This window comes from Carassius carassius, chromosome 13 (genome assembly GCF_963082965.1).
Source record: "Carassius carassius chromosome 13, fCarCar2.1, whole genome shotgun sequence".
Classification (NCBI taxonomy): Eukaryota; Metazoa; Chordata; class Actinopteri; order Cypriniformes; family Cyprinidae; genus Carassius; species Carassius carassius.
The window spans coordinates 2,852,611-2,873,973 of record NC_081767.1 but is presented as its reverse complement, the minus strand read 5'-3'; the positions used below and the strand labels follow the sequence as shown (position 1 = coordinate 2,873,973).

Below are 21,363 nucleotides of genomic sequence, written 5' to 3'. Positions count from 1 at the left end.
GCATCATATGGTCGTGCTATTGAAGCGTTACATGGACCTTCATACACCAGCCCATAGAGCCTCCCCTCAATAACAAAACAAAACTAAAAACTGAAGAAGAAAAAAAAATTCCGTTAAGTGGTCAAAAGTGGATATAAGAAGACCGTTAAAGCACCATGTGTAAATGGGAATGTGCCTCCCTTGTCTACCTGTGATACGATAGACCAAAACACATTTTAATGTTATGGCTACAGTTAATAGTCACAAACAGAATATGGACTTCAGTTGCAGGTTCATACAGACAGTTTTCAAGTCTCTATCATAAGCTGCTATGTTTCAAGACTCACATCCAAATCTAAACATGGCTGTCAATCCCTAACAATGACATAGCCGTAATGCCAGTGGTATGTATTGTTTTGAAATGAAGTAAGATGGTGAGGTGCAGTTTGTTGATATTCCAGGCATGTGTCCAGGATCTGTAACTACTGCAGTCAGTGCCTTGAGGGTCTCTCCTCCCTCCAGCTATGTACACTGTAAGAAATGATTCTGTGGTCATGTAGATTTTAATTAATGTTTTTGGTTAAAATGTATTCAATATAATTGTGTTTTTGATTTTGATGCAAATATTTAATTACATTTTAAATAAAAATGGTTGGAATAAAATCTACCCATTGTAGTTAAATAAAACTTAAGCATTATATTTATCTAATCCCAAATGGAGAGAATATTGAGTGAATTCAAATTAATGTAATCAGGCTAATTTTAATTGAAAAGCACTTCCTGTCGAAGTGCGCCTTTTTATTTAAAAAATGCATCAGGCCTAGACATTTGAAGACATCAAGAAGACATTTGAAGAGAGTAGGCTACAGACAGTGAATGTTCGTTTTCTTCCACATTGCTCATCTTGCAAAATTTAAGTGGTTGACTTAGGTAAGAAAACTTATTTTGTTATCACTGGGCTAGTAAGAAGAACGCATGTAGTGGTATATTACAATATAAAATCACAGAAAAAGAGACTCGGCAGCAACACAAAGTTGGTTTCTGTTGGAAGTCTATAGTGTAATGTTGTTGCGCTATAATATGAACACAACATTACACATTTTGGAAGAATTCTTATGTATCGAAGTCAAACTTTTATTTTGAAGGATGTGGGTTACCTTTTTCTCTATCATGGTTCCTAGGTCTTTCGCTTGTTAATATCATATCCTCAGTATGTTTTTATGAAATTGCGTAAATAAGTACATTGCGTTTAATTTTAAGGTTCCATAAAGCGGAATATTTGGGGTTATCGCTGGAAGAGCATCTTATATTTCAGACTGCACTTGACGCAGTTCCGTTGGCTTTACTTCTCGTGTTTGGAGCTCGTCTTCCCGGGGCAGGTAATGTAACTTCTCTCTTTGTTTCACTGTTTTGTTGCAACTTGCAATTGTGAAGTTAACTTAGCTAAATCCACGTGAAGTCAGTCTATTAACAGTGTTACGTTTAAGAGCCGCAATTTTATTTCTCTTCATGCATAAATCTGTTAATTTTAGTGTGGTAATCTTAAATTGGCACAAACTCTCTCATTTTACAGCTAAACCGTACACTAAAAATGTAAACAAATACTCATACTTTGATTAATAATTTGTCTAACATGTTTTTTTTCTCCCACAAAGTTTCAATTATGTCATTAAAATCTTTACAATTACATCTAACTCTTCCTCATTTACAATTCCAGAATGTATAAATTGGCAAATATTGTGGAAAAGGACTTCAGTACTCAAAGTAGCCTACTAAAAAAGTATTGAATGTTACACAATTTATATGAGAGAGGTTTAAGAGGCTAAGAACTGATGTGATATCTTTGTTGCCTTTGTGTTTCAGATCAATGCAGAATTTCTGTACTGTACTTCTGGTACTGAAATTTATTTCTGTGTTAGACCGTCACACTCCCAAGCTACTGACGCTATTTCGTGCCAAAGATGGAGCACTTGGAAGAAGACTGGAGATCATAATGGAACTGCTGCAGGTACAGTAATTTTCAAAATTAAAAGTAGCTTTGTTCCATAAGATTTCCAAATTATATGAATAAGGACATCAAACTGAATGATAGACAATTGTCCTCCAGAGCTGCTGTACTATTTTAGAAAAGGAAAAAAAAAAAAAGCTCCCAAGAAAACCCTTTTTAACAGGGTTAACCCTTTTTAATACCTCCAATTGCTCACTGTGAATCCTCCGGATAATTCACTGTTGTATTCACACCTGGGGTAATTCAGAAATGACACAGACTTTGTACTATAGAGCTGTCCGGGTTAAATCCATTTAATGTCAGATTCGAACATTCTCCTTCAGGTGATGTCTTTATAATTTCAGGCTTGCAGTGCATGTGTGGAAGGGGCTAATGGATTATCATGAAATCATAAACAGTACATTTTCTACTTAAAAGCAATTATGAAGCTCTGCCTTGTGGTCTGACGAAGCTTTATACATTAAGTAAAGCAGGCATGTAAAGTACGATCAGAATTGATAGGTGTCATGTGTTTACGTTTCTAAATTAAAGAAACACGCAGTTGTTTTTTTTAATTTTTATTTTATTTTTTTGTGATTGACTTATCAGTTGGTGAATTCCTCCCCAGCACTCTTCGATTGAGAGGACCGGAGAAGTTGTTCTTCGGTATCTTATAGAATACCTTGGAGAACAAGGGGGACATCTTATCAAAGAATTCAACGTAGGTGAACTTAATTTACATTGAACTTAATTCAAGGACCATATTTCCTTAATTCCTCAATTTGGTGCTTGATCTAGATATGTGACCTTTATCTGTAAATTAAATTAATGATCATTTTTTTCAAAATTTCTGTGATCTGAATATTTTTTAGTAATGAATCGTGTAGGTCTTAAATTTACTTTTTTATGGTCTTAAAATGTCTTCAAAAGGTCTAAAATATGACTTATTGTAACTTGCATGAACCCTGTACAAAAACATCAAAATAGAGAAGAAAACAAAACAAAGAACAATTTGACACCAAAGCCTGCAAGAAAATAAAATCTAATAAAATAGATTTATAAGCTATGAAAACAATAATGAATGTTTTTTTTCTAGTAATGTAATATGCTTGCAATATATTTCTAACAGTTTTATACTAAGACAAAGACAATTTCATGTTGCAGGACACTGAGAACTTGGAGGAACTTGAACAGCTCATAATGGCCATTACTGTGACCCCAAAGCCTGGAGCTTCTACAAGCAACAGCCCGAAGATCATTGGGATCATCATAGAGGGCGTGGAAGTCATCACAGGACTTGGAGATATTGCAAGGGCTTGCTCTGTCCTCCTTGGCTTGACCTATGCGCTGAATCTAGATTATCCCAGACAGCCGAAGTATACCTTTGAGGTGTTCCAAAACATTTTCTTGGAACTGGATGATTCAAAGCTTTCAAGTAAAGTCCAGTCTCTCAAGAGCAAACTTCAGGCTTGAAATGAGACTGTATTGCCGTGCAGACTTTTGTGCTACACAATGTTCATCTTCTACAGGGCTTGAGAATTGCACATTTGAAAGTGCTATGTTTGTAAGTTGGCACTGATTTGTCCCAAAAATGTCGTACATTTCAATTGTTTTAAATTCAAAGTACAAATGTATTTAACTCTGTTCAATTTGCACTTTTATTATTTATGTTTTGGCAAATGCCATTATGGAGTACTTTTCTTTAAGATCTTTATTGCTCCTTTTTTTTTTCCTTTAAGTTGAAGTCAGCATTTTGTCCTTTTCAAAGTTCTGCAAAAGTTTGATACGCGTGAGCAAACTTCTGGCTTGAAAATGAGACTGTGGTTGCAGTGTACATGTTTTGCTACACAATGTTTAGCTTCTACAGAGCTTGGGAATTGCACATCTGAAAGTGTTATGTTTGTAAGTTAGCACTGATTTGGACTCTTATCCCACGAATGTCAGTGAGATTTCTAGTTCAAAGTACGAAATGTTTATTACTCTGTACAAATTACACTTTTCTGCTTTTTTTTTGGTACATGCACCTCTGGAGGATTTTTCTTTAAGATCATTATTGACCCAATTTAGTGGGGTGTGAGGTGAGAAAGCATGGAAACAGGTTTATGGACACATCACCATTCTGTATGTCATTTATTTTTTGTTTTTACAAAATAGTTTAAAGTCAGCTTTCTGTCCTTTTCAAATGTCTGGTTTGAAATGCAAGATCCAACTTCTGACTTGAAATGAGACTGTGGTTGCAGTGTACAATGATTTGCTACAATGTGTCTAAAGCACAAAAGTGAATTGTTAATAAAATTCTTATTTGAGTATTTAAGTTTCGTACTTTCTGGGCCATATTATTCATAAGAAAGGAATATTTAGATTTAATTCATTGCATTGATTAAATTCAAATCAATGTGCAGATTAATGTAGATGATGATTACTCAATTATGATATGTAGAATCAAATTAATTTTCATTAGTACTATTTACACATTAGGGAGTTTATCCTTTTCAAAACAACTCAATATTTTTGTTTAGGTTATACTTAATTATGTGCTGTTTTCTATTCAAATCTACTCATATTAAATGAATAACTATTAAGGGTCTCATTTAATTAATATTAACTCAATACCAAACCTTGTGAAATTTAATTAATACTATTGTTTGTAATCTGTTGCCTCATTTTTATTGAGTAGATATGGTGTATTTTTTCTTACAGTGTACAGATGCAGTTAAAAACCACTGTACTGTGTTCAACCTGAATCTCTTCACATTCAGGTACAATTGCACCATTCATTTTCAATTATCAAACATGACAGTTTGATTTTGAAAGACTTGGAAAACGTATAACAATACCATTTAACCTAGCACTACTAAATCACACTTTTTGCCACCCATTTGCATCAAAGGTAAAGAACGCTACCCCTTTAAGAAAATAGTGGTGAGGTTGATTAGGTTATTCCCCAGCAGGGAGTTAATTAGCATTCCTGCCTCCTGTAATACTGGTGATATGAGTGTAAAAAAGTAGAAAAATAAATAAATAAATGAATATCCAACTGTCATAACCCCTTAACCACCAAAACAACATTATCTGGGTGTCAGTGTATAAAGATTGAGTTGATTTAGTGCTGGCTGTTATAATGATGATGAAGAACAGATGGCATGGGAAGAGATGAGGCCACAGCAGGGGTGTTATTACCTCGCAGGTTAGTTCAGCTACCAAAAAATGTTGTTTGAAAAATTATTTATAGATTTATACCTACAGTAATTGGATAATTATGAAGCGAATTTAATATAATTGCTGCTTGTGTACACATATATGGGGTGCTGCAACATCATTTTAAGTGGCATTTATATTATTATGTCCCTTATTCTATTCTATTATATTATATTATATTATATTATATTATATTATATTATATTATATTATATTATATTATATTATATTATATTATAGTGTTTATTTATCTGTTTGTTTGTACAGTAAAAATGAAAAAGTGCATATTAATATGTTTATAGTGATGTCTGTCATGTATTTTTATTTACTAGCACTTCTTTATCACTCTCCCGATCTTTATTTCTTCATTTATTTAGCAGAAATTGTATACTTCAGCTTTACAACTACATTCAGTTCTCAAACCTGAGGCAGAGTATTCATGTTTACAAATCGATATACCAAAAATCTTTTCAGCTCAGGCTGGCAACATACTTTAAGATTTTAAGGCTGTTTTAAGTAAATTGAACATGGCCTGAATCGACAGTTGTCGCAAATGATGTCCAAATGTCCAAAGAAATCCTCCACCCGATCGAGACGGAGCATCCCCGAACTCAAATAGTAAATATCAAACACATTTAATATTTATGACTCTTGATCAGGCTGCCTGTGATGTGATACCCATGATAGCCAAGCTGACAACGTTGATTGTCCTCCGTGTGTTTTTCTTCTCTAGTCACGTTTGATCATGTGTGTCTCTGTGAGATCCTGTGTCACTATGAAATCATTCCTACAAAAAGCAAGTGTGTGGTTTTGCAGTCTGGTCGAATCATCTAGTGTACGCGTTTAGAGGATTATAATGCTAAAATCAGTTGAAACTGTCTTTGTTTCTTTGTGGTTTCCCATTGTTTTTAAATCGGTTAAGAGTTGAAAATCATCTAGTGTGTCCCAAGCCTCAATCAGAATAAAACGCAAGTGACATCTGTTATCCAATGCGTGTTTTCCCAGACTATGAAGTAAATGTGTTTAGCCAATCCCCTGCAGCCTCCTCTCTCATTCTCACTCTCCTTTTTCTGTTTGCACTTGTTCTTCACACCTTGACAAGGTTCAGCAGTCCCTTTAGACAGATTGGATTATGTGTATGCTTGTTTAAGTGAGGGGAATAGACAGACTCAAACAGATGAGCCAGGGATCATTATGGGCTCTGTAATGTTTTCATCTCACTCTGTGGTAATTTGTTTACCCTCCAACAGCACTGGCAGTCCACAAACCCCTGCTCTATTTCATCTGGCAATAACAGAGATGTGACGGGCAGACGCTCTCAAAACTCACCCTCTGTGAATCAGAAATGACTCTCAGGGCAGTAAGGAATAGCCACTCGAAGAGACTAATCAGTGGCTCTACAACACTTCTTCTGGGAACGAGCACACACACACACACACCTAATCAGAGGATATTACCTCTCTCCATTTATTCCCATATTACCATTTCCTTCTAGCTTGGAAGAGGATGTGCCAATGGAGCATTGCATCGGTGACTGTCTTAGGCTAAGCTTGCAGCCTCAGATGTCTCCATTTATAACATTGAAACAGGGACAGTAATTGAACAATTCTGGTCCAGAGCCTGTTAATGATTCACAGTCCTGAACTGTTTCATTAACAATGCTAATGAATAAAATTCTGGCAATAAATGCATAAAAATTCTGTTGTGATAAATTTGAGACAGAGAGGGGCAGGGCACATAGGAGTCATGTAATGAGGAATTTATTGAACTTCACTGGTTGTGTTGTATGTTTTCGATGGAATAAAAAAAGAACATGCTCAAACATGTCATTTGTTCCACAGTGGGTATAGAAAATAATCAACCCCCTTTAAAATAACCACATCATATTGCTTTGCAGCCTGAAATGAAAATGGACACTTCAAGTGTAGCTAGAAGGTGTAACCTTCTCAATGGCATAAAAATCCATTTGACTCTCAACTGAGATCAGCTGTGCTCAGTTTGATCAGCTCAGCCTGAAAATAGTTTTCCTGGAGCATTTCAATCCTTGGTAGTGCAACTGAAGCAAACAGTCAACTAATGGCTCTTTTCCATTACCAGTTCCAGCTCAACTCGACTCGACTGGCCTCATCTCGGCTCGCTTTTCGCTCCGTTTTCCATTGCAGATAGTACCTCCACAATAATACCTGGTCGCCATAGCGACGCCACAGGAAACTGTCGTGACGTAATCTTCTACGAAATCCAATCCAGCTCACCATTTAAATAACAGCATTCCTCCAGTAAAGCATGGAGGTGGTGATATACGGTTATGAGGTGTTTCTCCGCAGCTTGCTTTTCTCAAGTTTCTGGAGCACTTGTCAGTATAGTAGGAAACATGGACAGGGCAAACGATTTCTTAAGGAAAATCTGCTGCCCTCTGCCAGAACGTTGTGAACATGAAAATGAGCCAAAGCACACAGCAGAACTGAGAACACAGCAGTTGAAGGAGACAAAGGTGAATGTCATTGCATGGCCTAGTGAGAGTCCTGACTTAAACCCCAATGAAAATCTGTGCAATGACTTGAAGACTGCAGTCCACAGAGAAGAGTGGGCAAATATTGCAAACTCTAGAAGTGCAAAGTTAGTAGAGACAAATCCCAACAGACTAAAATATCTAATTAAAGAAAAAGGTGGTTCATCAAATACTGACACAAAGGGGTGATACTATTGCCAACGTAATAATGATATTTGCTTGTTTGTTTGTTTATGTTTATTTATTTATTATTTTTTTTTCTGACATGTCTGTGTTATAGCTTTTACTTGGACGTTTTAAGTTGCACTAAATATAAAACTGCAAAGCAAAAACATTTGATTATTTTAACCACATTTATTTACCCACTAAATGTTTGTGATTTTTATTATTACTAAAAACCACTGATTCATAACAGTTATTCATTCAGAAATTAGATTACAGTGGTTACAGTTTAATTTACTACACTGGTTGCCCTGTATGTTTCTGATTCACAAAAATAATACATTGTTATACGAGTCATTTGTTCTGGAATTCGATTGCAGTGGTGACAATGTATGTTTATGATTTACAAAAAAATAACCAGTTTATAATTCAGGTATTGGATTGCAGTGATAGCATTGTGAATTTCTGATAAAAAAAATAAATAAATAATAATAATAATAATAATAAAAAAAGAGTGCTGTATGTTTCTGATTAATCAACAAGAACAGTCTCATTAAAGTAATTAGTTTAAGAATCAGAATACACTGGTTGTGTGCTACATTTTTGATTCACTAAAAAGAACAAGCTCATTAAAGCTATTCATTCAGGAATCAGACTACACTGAATGTGCTGTATGTTTTAGACTCTTTGAAAAGAACTGGCTCATTATTCAATGCGTGTATAGTTTTAAACGGAAAAAGTTCTAAAAAAGACATTTGAATGGTCATCAGTGGAGCTTTTTGTCTGCATATAGGTGTAGTTACTGCATCGACCAGCAGGGGTTGACTGAGGTCTCTGCCACTGATGTGGTTGCACAGCATGATTAAACTCCCTCCTCGGTGTGCCCACGGGCACATGTTGCACTGGAAGCCTTCATTTAGCCAATGGCAAGAGAAGACCGTTTCCTAATCCTGGCTGTTACTAACAGGACAGTCTGCTGTGTTGCCCCAGACTAATTAGAGAAGGCTATAAATAAATAAATTTCACCATTATTGTGTTTTTTCTCTATGCTGTCACTCTAAACCTGGCTGAAATTAGAAATCGCCATACACACTGCATTTGTCGGCTTTGTGTCCCTTGGCTCAAAGATGAAAAGCCCATCACGGAAGACAGATAGGTAAATTAGACCAGCGGCAGACACGGTTTCAGTATGTACCTGCTGGCTCAGACTCAGTGTTAATTGAAGGCATAATAACAGGGACAGCCCTGCTGGAGCTCAGCTAATCCAGTCCTGGGGCCCCAGGCGATTGCAAACACAAATTATGTTTAATTGAATCCTGCCTATTGGGCCGGAGCTGATGGCCAGATCAATCAGCACCCTGCATCTCCCTCGCTATAGCTGAAGAATCCCGCGTTTATCCGATCATCATCCTGCCTGCATTGCTAATACCAATCACTTAAAGCTTAAACAGCCTCATGAAAAAGTTAATGGCTTTGGCCTATGAAACAACTTCCATTGACCATTTCCTCAGTTGCTAAATGTAAATAAAGCTCTCACCTTAGACATTTGAAGAAACTACTATATTTTCCATTATGATTGATAAACTGAAAGGAATAAATATATGCAACCTACAGTGCTATTACTATGCTAATTATAGTACCACGGCTGTACCATGGTATCAGATCATAATACCATCATACCATATGCACATATCATGACATTGCATGGTAAATTAATTTATTTAAAATAATTTAATGATTATGAATGTGGTTATTAACAAATAATACAACTTCAAAAATAAATAAATAAAATAAAGGTTGACTAAAATAAACAATTAAAATAATATTTTATTGTTATTTATTTTTTAAATATTATTTCTGCTAATTGCCAATTAAACATTTCTTATTTTCATTTAGTTTAACTAGATTTACTAAAATAACTAAAACTAAAACTGAAATAAAAACAATAAAAAAATGATATCAACATTAATAATAATAATAATAATAATAATAATAATAATAATAATAATAATTATAATTATAATAATAATAAGGACAAAACCGCAAACGAAACTTCTATGATAAATGATAAATGTGTCATGGTGGAAAAAAGTTTTAAATGGTAATAAATATATTATTATTATTATTAGTAGTAGTAGTAGTAAATAATGTGGTTTTGCTAATACATTTTGAAAAAAAAATAATGACCAGATTTAGCAGATTTATTTATTAATTTCTTGAATAAAACAATACATCACAAGCAAGTTTCAGGCAGGTAGGAAAATGTCTCATCAATCTAAACGTCATATTCGTGGTTAAAGTGATAGTTCACCCATAATGAAAATTTGACACACTATCTACAATCTCATTCAGGATGGTCATGTCAATGGTTTAAGAGTTAGGTGGCGGTAATGCACTAATAAATCTGTGATCTGCCATAAAGCAACAAGAAGAAGATGATGAAGGCTGCTTTGAAGCGCGTTCACAAGAGGGACATTGCGTGAATCAGTGGTAAAACCAAAAAAAAAATTTAATCTAAATACTGTTCAGTTTCTTGCACAGACCGATCGTTTTCTGTCTTTACACATCGATATATCGTCACGAGCTGCAAGGTTTAATATGGATTTGTCTGTGCATGTTTTTTTTTTTCTCTCATAGATTCTGTTACCATTTGCCATGCATTGTACGACTGAGAGACTACAACAGCTGAAGCTAAAAATCATAATTTGTGCTCTACTGAAGTAACAAAGTCACCTACATCTTGGATGCCCTGAGGATAAGCAGATAAACATAAAATTTTCATTTTTGGGTGAACTCTTCATACTCTTCAGATACAGAGCCTCCTAATTTTTCATTGATCTCAAACCATATGCACATCATCATGTCATGTATTTTTATTTACTGCCATCCAGCACTTCTTTATTAATCTCTCTTAAATCACTCTCCCAACCTTGACCTGGATGTGTTTGTGAGGAAGAGCTTTATTTGATTGACAGGGAAGATTTATGCCCGCGTCCTTCCCCGTGGGGGGCGGAGATGTACTTCTGGCCTTAGCCGCATCCCGCCAATCACTCATGGCCCTTGCTAATCTGCACACGCCATTCAGCTCCAAGGTGCAGGGCCTGATTGATGCCCTTAATTATCTGCTGTGCAATCATTAATTGGACAATGCAGCAGAAGTGTGGAGAGGATCAACAAAACAATTAATCAGCAGATCTGTGCTTTGAAAGCTTGAGCTATTATTGCTCACAAATCTATATATATATATATATATATATATATATATATATATATATATATATATATATATGTATATTCGTTACACAGAAAAGCATGAAATGGATTTTGAATGACATGAGGGTGAGTAAATTACATAATTTATCTGTGGATGAACTATTTCTTGAAGCAAATTGTTTTAGTCTCTAGCTACCCTACAGTATTTACAGTATTAACATGTACTCTCCTGCCATTTTCATGAGGTCAGATGGTTAAACTTAATTTCAATAGTCTACAATGGACAATCTACTAACTATACGTAACTTTACAACTTCATGTCAAATAACGCTCTCTCTCTCTCTCTCTCTATATACATATATATATATATATATACTAGCAGCCATTGGAGGATTAATAGACTGCTCGGTTGGGGTTAGTAGGATAATCTGACGTACACTGAAAGTTACTTAAAGTTCTATTGTGGATCATCAAAATAATTGTTATCAGATATTAGGCAGAAAGTCTTCTCATACTCTAATGACTGCTAGTTTACATGTAGCTATAGTTGCAAAGTTACTCTTAGGTAGTAGAATGTTTAAAGTTGACTAACAAAATAAGGGTTACCGGTCAAATACAAGAAGAATTACATTAAAAGCATCTGAAACGTAAATGTTACAGTTGCAGTTTTGCTTCATTAAAAGCTAGCACCTTGACTCTTGCAGTCTAAACTAGAAATCAGATGAGGACACAAGATCAAGACTAAAACGTGTTTAATTCACCAAACTGTTTAAACGAAGTCCTATTGAACCTGGAGGCACAGCACCTGAACATTATGGAAGCAAGCTGTTCAAAAATCCAAATGGTGCTGACATCAAAACGTATATGGTAATTGCTTTCAACTCTATCCATCCGCTGACGTTTCTGGAATGTGTAAATTACATTTGATAGCGCAAAAGCGTTTCTGAAAAGGATGCCCATTAGGGGCCTTTACATGATGGTAAAAACCAGGAGAAATCATTACGGCGAAATTTGCTAAGTGTGGAACAACCTGGTTGAAAGTGTGGGCTTCAATAGTCCAACTGCGCGGACTTTGGATGTCGTGCAGATTTCGTCCCTTTGAATTACAGAGGGATGGGTGTACTTTATAAGAGGACTGAAAAGGTCCCGATGAGCCCCTTGTCCTCCTGTGAATCATCAGATGGATCATACAGATAAAATTTCAACTTCTGGATGCATAATTCTCCCTCGTAACAACTAGGCACGCTTTATCACCATGTACACACGAGACCCTTCAGGCTCAGCTGGCTACTGCAGATTAATAGTCAAATAAACATTGCATGCTGACAGTGGATAATGTAAGATGAGGCTTTGGTGTGTGTGTGTGTGTGTGTGTGTGTGTGTGTGTGTGCGCTTGTTTCTGTGTGCTCATCTTTCCCTCAAATCTGAATTTACAAGCTCATTTCCTGTCATGCATTCTCAAGTAAAAACAAATAAGCCAACACATGATGGGGCCAGTATGGCTATGGCACAATGCTTTCCGTTCTAATTAAGATTTGTCTCCCCTGCCGCAAACACACAGAGCAGTCAGAATAAACATCAGCAATGAAGCCTGCATATTTATACACCAGTTGCACAAGGCATTAGACACAACAGGACAGCTGCGGGGTGAAATACAGATGGATTGCATGTGATGATGGGCTCTAAAAATTATAAATGGCAGATAGAAGAGGCCTGTGGGTGTTGTGCTTTTCCCATAAGCCACTTGGAAAGAGACACGAGGGCATTCATGGTGGCATCAACTATCATAAGCCTTTATTGAATCTTTTTTCTTTCTTTCGTTTTGATCTGTCTTTCCTCCTGATCTCATCAAATCTTTCCAAAGACTGCTTCTAGGCTTCATAACCAGAGAATGGCATAGTGTCATATGGCATCCACACTTTTATTAATCCTGGTTTGTACACTCTTGATTGTAAAGCATCAGAGATTCGCTCTGAATTTGGTGTTTCTGGCAACAAAGCAGCTGGCCTTTATTTTTTGGTTTCTGGTGGGTCACTTTCATTTTGTTGCAATAAATATAGTTCTGTGTGAGAGAAAAGCAAGTGACCTTTTATCAAATAAATTGTTTAGCTTGTTGTTTCAGTTGTACAAGTTAAATATTCATTAAATCAGATCCACTAGGAAAAGCAAATATAATGAATGTTAGTGGAATGATGTCAATATACTAAAAACCTATTTGCTGTAAAATGTTGTGATGTAAAAAAAAAAAAAACATCAAATGTAACCTGTTCTCAAATGCAGTGCTGATACTTTATTCACTCCCAGTTAACAAGATAAAAGAGCACTTTTGATGTTCACAGAATTGAACTTTGAACAATGCATTCCCATTGCTTTGACAAAGATTAAATATAAAGATAGATCAAAGCTGCATGAAATAAAACCCCTAAAGGGTAGTTCATGTGGAAGGGGAAGTGAACACATCAATGAAAATACATATTTTTAATCTGTTAAAATGTTATTCAAACATATTGGCAGATTCATTTTTATTAACAGTGTAGTGAGCTTGAGAGATGCAATCTGTGTAACCTGTGCTACATGAAAATTGGATTTCAGTGGACAGGAGGCAAAAAAAGAACAAAAAAAGCCATATGAATATAAACGATAAGTGCCAGTAAACAAAGAGGATACATTATTATCCATTATTTTAATAAATAAATAAATAGAAAAAAAAACATGATTTAAATTATCTTAAATGTTAAAAGTGATATCAGAATGGCTGCATTCTGGATGCTAGATGTTAATTTGCCTTCACAGGAAGCCTGACAGCTGTGCTTCAAACAGAAAGCTGACGATTTAATGGAAGTCGATGCCATGGAAATGATAGATCTTCTTGTCTAGTCAAATTGGTGTAAAATGGCAGGTTTATACCTTGTTTACATCGGACATGAGTGACATAGCCTCCAAATGGCAATTGAAATTTCTACTCCTTTTCACCACTCTCTGAATCGAATGAATATGCAGAGTATGCACAGGGCCAGCAAAACATTTAGCTTTGCAGTGGTTTAGTAGTAGGTTTGCTCCCAAATATTTGTTCAATTTTGTTAACTATATTTGAAGGAAAAAAAAAATATATATATAAAACAATTACATCTTGTGTTTCTTTTACTTACATTATATGCATGTAATTAAGGAAGACTTGAAACATTAGCTCATGCAAAGACATTTCACATTTTGCTGCATTCCAAAGTTCAAATTTGGTAAACTCTGACAGCAGCTTTAGAATGTTCCAAAGCATATAGTTTTGCAAGCACTTCCAAGCTTCACTTTCAGTCTTATTGTGAATCTTTAAGTACAAAGTTGTAAGTACGGAGCCCCGCACATGCCATGCAGGAAAAAATAGTGGGCTAAATCGTGTGCACGATTTACTAATTCGTTCCCTCAATGTACTAAAACGTGCACACGATTACTATTGCGTTCCCTCAATTTACTATTTTGTTCACTCAATTTATAAATTGTGCGCACAATTTACTAATTTGTTCCCTCAATTTGCTAAATTGTGTGCACATTTTAGTACATTGAGGGAACAAATTAGTAAATCATGCGCATAATTTATAATTTTTTTTCTTGCATGTCATGTGCGGGGCTCCGTGAGTGAGTTTGAAACAGAATTTTCAGTTTAAAGCAAATGAGTCGACCCAGCTGGACTGATCAAATATAGTAATGTGAATGGCTAATTTCTCTGGTTTAAACAAACACTTGCTTGTCATTTTAAAGGCTATTTTTATAACATATTTTATAAAAAATTTTAACATATATATATATATATATATATATATATATATATATATATATATATATATATATATTATAGGCTATTAATACTTATTTGTAAATAATTATTTGAAGTAACAAGACCATGGCCAATTTGCGGTTACCATGGCTACAAGAACAATGATTGTTGGTGTTATTCTTGTTAAAACCATGGATAATTTCCATAAGGGAACCTGGAAAGTCAGAGATAATATTGGATGCATTGGTAAAATTATTGCCGACATTAAAACTCGTTATTAAAGTCAACAGCCAAAAATGTTTCACAGGAAGATGCCTGAAAGTGATACATGGGCCTCGTTTTTACCTAAATTATTTACATTTATTTTAATGTATGAGGTGTGCATTGTAGTTGACACACTGTAAAAAATTGCTGTAGTTTCTACAGCAAAATTTTACAGAATTTTACTGTATAAACATTTTACAAGATGCAGCTGTAATTCGCAATGCATTATGGGTCAAATAAGGTTTTACAGTTGTTAACAGTATATTTCCACGTCAACTGTAATTCATTAAAAGAAGCAGGTGTTGTCACTGTAGTTCCTGCTTTTTACACTAACTTACTGTAGTGTGGCATTATGGGATTGCGCGCGCATCATTCAAATCAGAAACCCAGCCGACTGGAGCAGCCCGAGAACGATTGAAGATAAGAGGCTTTATTCATAATTCCTGGTAAGTTCACTTAATTATACTTAAGAAATATATAATTTTATATTTATTTAAGTTAATGTATAAGCGATTTCATGTCACATTAGCCTCCTATCCTGACATGTAGTGGCCTTGGTAACTTCTGTGCAGTAAACTGGGAATTGCTATCATAGCAAAGTTACGCCAAATGTACGATTTTTGGAAGTAACATGTTCTTATTGAGAGCATTTAAAAGTATTGTTTACCTAACTTAAAATAAAGCCCAATGCGAACGATTGTCATAGTAACTACTATCTATCGAAATAACTGACGAACAGCAAAATTTGAAATTTCATTCGTTTAACTTATATGTGTTCAACTATCCCATATTGAATCGACGCCTTACTATATAATAAGTGAAATACATCTTTATATGCCCGACTGGACAAGTTAGCCTGATTAAAAAAAAAGAAAAGAAAAGAAAAAAAGACTGAGGAAGCATCGAAATGCGAGACTGATTCTGATTATATTAACCTTTCATTCAACATCAAAACAAGCTTAACGGCACACATAAACTCACAGAAAATACATGAGGTAAATGTTCAACTGTTGAGTTTATTCATAACATATGATATAAGAAGCATCACAAGTGAGCTGTTTTGCTGAGTATCACGATTGCAAATACATAGTTCAATAAACAATTAGCGTTAGTTAACAAGTTACTTACTTTTTTAGACACAATATTAACTGTTGTTGTATTTCACCAACGAATATAGTTCCAAACAAAGACCTCTCTCAAATCAAAACTCTCCAAACTTTAGCTAAATGATTCATCTTTTTGAACGGATCGGTTCAATGAATGACTCAGTTGATTCCCTCATTAAGTTATTTACTGCCACCTAATGGTGGATTAGTTTCAGGTTTAATAAGTAGCATTGCATTTTTCCAACATTTATTAATTGTATTTTCAAATTTCATGTCATTACACAGTTGTAATTTTGCACTGTTAATAATTTAATTTGATTGGTGGTACAGTTCTACAATGTAATATTACAATTTATAATTATAAAATATATAATTTATAATAGTTTGTTTATTCTAAAATATATGCCTTTTTGGGTGTTAATTTTGGTCTCATTTACAGTACATAATGCTTTAAAGAAATCACAAGATTATTTTCTTTATGTCTTGTAGGTGCAAAGAATAGCAGCTTATGTGGAGAAATGTTCGATGCTTCAAGACTCTGAAGCTGATTTTATTAGGTAATGTATTAATTATTTAAATAATTTGATAAACTTGTCATTTAGATTACATTTTATATTGAAATACTGCATTGTAGGTTACATTATTGCTTATATTTATTCATTTCAGGTCCACCCAGTGGCTTTTGACTATTTGAGGGTCAGATGGTTGTGAATTCATACCTCAACATTGTGCGTCCCGGGAACAGGCATCTTTTGCACACATTAATTTTTTCAAAGGTAACGAGTTGTACTTAAGTAATTTCATTTGCGAAAAAGGTTACTTATTTAAAAGGTTACTCCACCCCATAATGAAAATGTAGTCATTCATCACTGTTAACTGTTAATGTCGTTCCACACCCGTAAAAGCTATGTTCGTCTTCGGAACTACACTGACTAAGTGGCATTTTGACATTTATTTTATTTAGCTAGTTTCATTCAATACTTAACTTTATCCTGATGCTTTTGCTTTTTTTTATGTGCAGATGTTTTCTTGGAATCACAACACTCACTGGATACAAGACGGACACAGAGTCTCAGAGAAGAGGAACAACCTGTGTGTGCTCATCTCAGAAAGTTGATGGACTTTCAGTATGTATTTATTAAATTGTCTTTTGCAGGAATATTCTTAATTTTATAGAACATAAGGTCAAACAACAGAATTTGTGATTTAATGTTGATTCCAGCATTTTATTTTAATCCTTTTCTTTAAAACATATTTTTTTTTAACAAAATTATACAAATTCTGTTGATTGACCTTCATTTTTATAGAAAGTTAATGTTCTACTCTGAATATGGCTTTTTTTTAAACAGTTATTTGTGATGCTATGCTATTTTTATGATAATATTTAACTGTTGAAAGACTGACATTTTTATTTTACCAGTAAAAGCCTTGCAATGTCTTTCTGCCAGTTTTAATAAATACTTATTTGCAACATCATTGACTTGGTTTTTATTTATTTGTAAATGTATTAAGATAGAGCTCATGATAATGCATTTATATCGGTATTTTATAGTTTACTGTTAAAATTATTCTTTAAAGCAGTTTCATTGTAAAATTATTACAACATCATATTGTATTTAGGGGTATTTACATGATTTTATTTGCAACTTTTGTTGCCAGTTAAATACTGTAATTTAATGAAATTACAAAAAAATGCTGTAAAATATATTTACAGGACTTTATTGGCAACTTTTTTGCCAGGTAAATACTGTACCTTGGTGAATTTACAAAATATTGCTGTACAATAAACTACAAGTTAAATTCAATGTTACTGTAAAAAATACTACAAACTACTGTATTTCACATACAGCAATTAACTGTAATTTGCTTTGCAGTAACGTCCTGTAATCCATTTTACAGCAATTAACATCGTTTTTACAGGATTTTACAGTTTTTTTACAGTACATTTTTTTACAGTGCACCTAAGTGAACACATTACAGTTGTTTTAATGGCTGTAAGTTTTTCTCCTTAAATGCTATTGAGCTAAATTTGCATTTGAGCCCATTCGGTTGTAGAAAAGTGTATACCAACATCGCATGTAACTTTAGAGACAGTCCCTAAATTTGCGGATATCGAACGTCCAACTTCAAGCCAACTGAGATACTATTGAGCCAACTTTTTTTATTTATTTTATTTTTTATTTTTTTACTTTCCTTTTCTTCTCTCTGTGCCGGATTGCTGATGTATTTTCCATGGGCATAGATGTTCATCCTTCAATCATGAGCATTCACCAGCAAACTTGAGTTGCGAGCGTTTGCAAGTGTGGTCGGGGAAAGGACACAGGTTCTTTTTTTTTTTTTTTTGAGCAACTGGGACGGTGCCCCCCCGGGAGTTTGTGCCCTTCGCAAACTGTGTACTCTGCATATAGGGAGCAGCGGTAGGCTACTGTACACACATTTTCATCAGTCACAATGGTGTATTTCAGTGAAGTGTGAAACATAAAAAAAAAAAATTGTTTCGGTATTCCCTTTACCATTACAAAGATAAATTAAGATACGGTGTGTAAACTGGTCCTCACTGATCCCCAGTCACTCTGAGCAAAGAAATACAATACTTTTTTTTTGCCTTCATTTAATTGTTACAGTAGAGAAGATAAGCTGCACAGGGAAATCGACAAGATGAATTGTGTCAGCAATTAAGTGTGAGTGTTGATGATGGCTCTTAAATTGCCACTCAACAAAGCCGTGCTAATGCAGTCCACTATGCTGTCTTGTTTTACGCAAGGGAGGCCATCTTTGAGATTTATAAGTTGAAAACATTGTTATTAGAAAGTGTCTGTGGTAGAGTGACCAGATATTCAAACTCCCAAAACATCTGCAGAAGGTACGCCTCACAGGTGTGTTTTTTTTTTATTTAGAACTGAGCAGCGCGGCATTGAGAATGCCAGGAGATGGCAATTCATCTCTCAGCGGCTCACAGGTGTGTTTTTTTTTTATTTAGAACTGAGCAGCGCGGCATTGAGAATGCCAGGAGATGGCAATTCATCTCTCAACAGGGAAAATGACAGAAAAAGTGGGGAAAGAATAGTAAGAAATTCTCAAAAATAAAAATAAATAAACATCAGTGGCATCAACAGGCAGTGAGATGAAGACAGTAAATATGTTGTCTTGTCAATGATGGGGGATAGAATTGTCACAATGAATCTTTGTCCACAAATTAATATTGCACATCATTGTTCAGTATGTCTCAGGATAGAGCTATGTGAAAATGTATCATTAATCCTCTGGTGCTGCTTGCATGACAGTATTTATTTATTTTAATTTTTTTATTTAATTAAATTAATGTTCTATGTTTTAGTTCAAGTAAAAACTATTATAAATATATATATATATATATATATATATATATATATATATATATATATATATATATATATATATATATATATATATATACCTCCACATATCAAGTTCTAAAACCTTCCATTACCAAGCTTCCTACCATTCAAATGATGTAAAAAGACCGAACAACACCATAGGGTCAAGGGACTTAAGTCAAGGTCAGTTTAAGGGTCATCAAGTGTCATGGTGTGGGTGCAGAAACAAAGCAGGCAGCATGTGCATATTTACTTTTGCTTTTATTTGTTTGAAACCCAAGCTCAAGTATTTCAGTTGTTTCTGCACAGCACTCTTCAGTGGGGCAGACAGGAAAAACCTGAGGGCGAGATGGAGGCTTAGACACTTTGATATCAGAGTGAATCTCTCAGAGAGAACTAAAAAGACACTAAAAGAGAGCCCAAGGCAGACATCCAGAGAGAAAACAAAAGGCGAAGAGTGGAGGAGAGAAGAAGAGAAAGAGAAACTACTAAAGATGGCCCTTGAAAAAGTCCATGAAACATTACAAATCAAAATAAATTTCACACTTTGAGATACCTCTTCATAGGAACAAAGCTTTTTGGAGAAGACTCAAGTCAATCCATCCTTAGGGTGGTACAGAGAGCCTCAGGACGGCATCCATTAGGAGCTGTGTGAGGAATGGTAATGATCTTTTGTTTGGCCGGCTCTGTGGCATCTGACTCCTGCGACTGATTGGCTGGGATTGAAAGAGTGCGAACGCTTTGCAAACGCTTTGGTGAAATAAAAAGACTAATACGTGCAGCGGTGGAGGTAATAGGATTCCAATCTCAACATCTTCATTTGATCAAACGACAGTAAGATGGACTAATCGTCAGCTCGTTCTAGAAAGAGAAGATGGGAAATGAAAAGAAAGCTGCCATCTGATGGCACACACAAATTCCTCATTATAGAAAAACACTTGGTGTGTACCAAGTGATGACTCTTGTATTGACAAAGAAACTATATTAAAGGGTAAGTTCACCCACAAATGAAAATTAGCCCATAAGTCACTTCTTTAATCTTTCAAGCTGTTTAATGGCACTTAGTGGGTGTTGCAGTGCATCAGTCCAAAAGAGGTTAAACAAAAGGTGCCCATCCATAAAACAAAGGTGTCTCACATGGCTCCTGGGGGTGAACAAAGGCCTCTTGTAGCTAATTGATGCATTTTTGTAAGAAAAGTATCCACATTCAAAACATAATATTTCCTTTAATGTAGCTTGTGCCAACGGTTGTACACAGAAGCAGCTCCAGGAGCATGATGTATGGAGGTCAGCGCCTCGTAAAAAACAATGTTTGTTAACAGGAGCATAGGAAGTGAAGTAAAACCAGTCTCCTCTCGGCTTATATCAAAATCCTCTGACATTTTTATTTACAAATCCTCGTTTTGTACTTCTAATTAGTGACCAATTTTTTGTTTTATTCCCTCTTCTGTGCCTCTGCGTTCATCACTTCTGAGCGGCGCGTGCGCAAAGCCAAAGTCATACTTAATCAGCCCAGAACTGCTTCCGTTTACAACAGTGAGTGCAAGTTACAGTAGATTAAAGTGATTACACTTGAAATATTGCTATTTTCCTTAAATGGGTGTTGAAGTTTTTGGCAAAAAATGGAACCCCATGATTACACTGACTTAACATTTCTATTGAATCATCAACTACAGTTTATAAAAGCCCATCATTCCAGTGGTGAATTAACCCTTTAACTTGCATTTGGCCACCTAATAATGGCAGTCATTTTAAAATCGCACAACCAATGGGATGCCACCTTCCTGTTATTAAATGCTTTATTTTGCCGAATACACTAT

The 21,363-nt window shown here is 35.0% G+C and overlaps 1 protein-coding gene and 1 long non-coding RNA gene across 7 annotated transcripts in view; one reads left to right on the top strand and one right to left on the bottom strand.

The window, feature by feature from the left end:
- LOC132155835 (kin of IRRE-like protein 3) overlaps window positions 1-21,363 on the bottom strand; it is a 238,197-nt gene that overhangs the window by 95,569 nt on the left and 121,265 nt on the right. The gene's annotated exons all lie outside the window — the stretch shown is intronic.
- LOC132155536 (uncharacterized) lies at window positions 1,417-3,301 on the top strand. The gene is made up of 3 exons (XR_009437262.1): window positions 1,417-1,987; window positions 2,576-2,687; window positions 3,131-3,301. It is a non-coding gene; the product is annotated as an uncharacterized LOC132155536 (long non-coding RNA).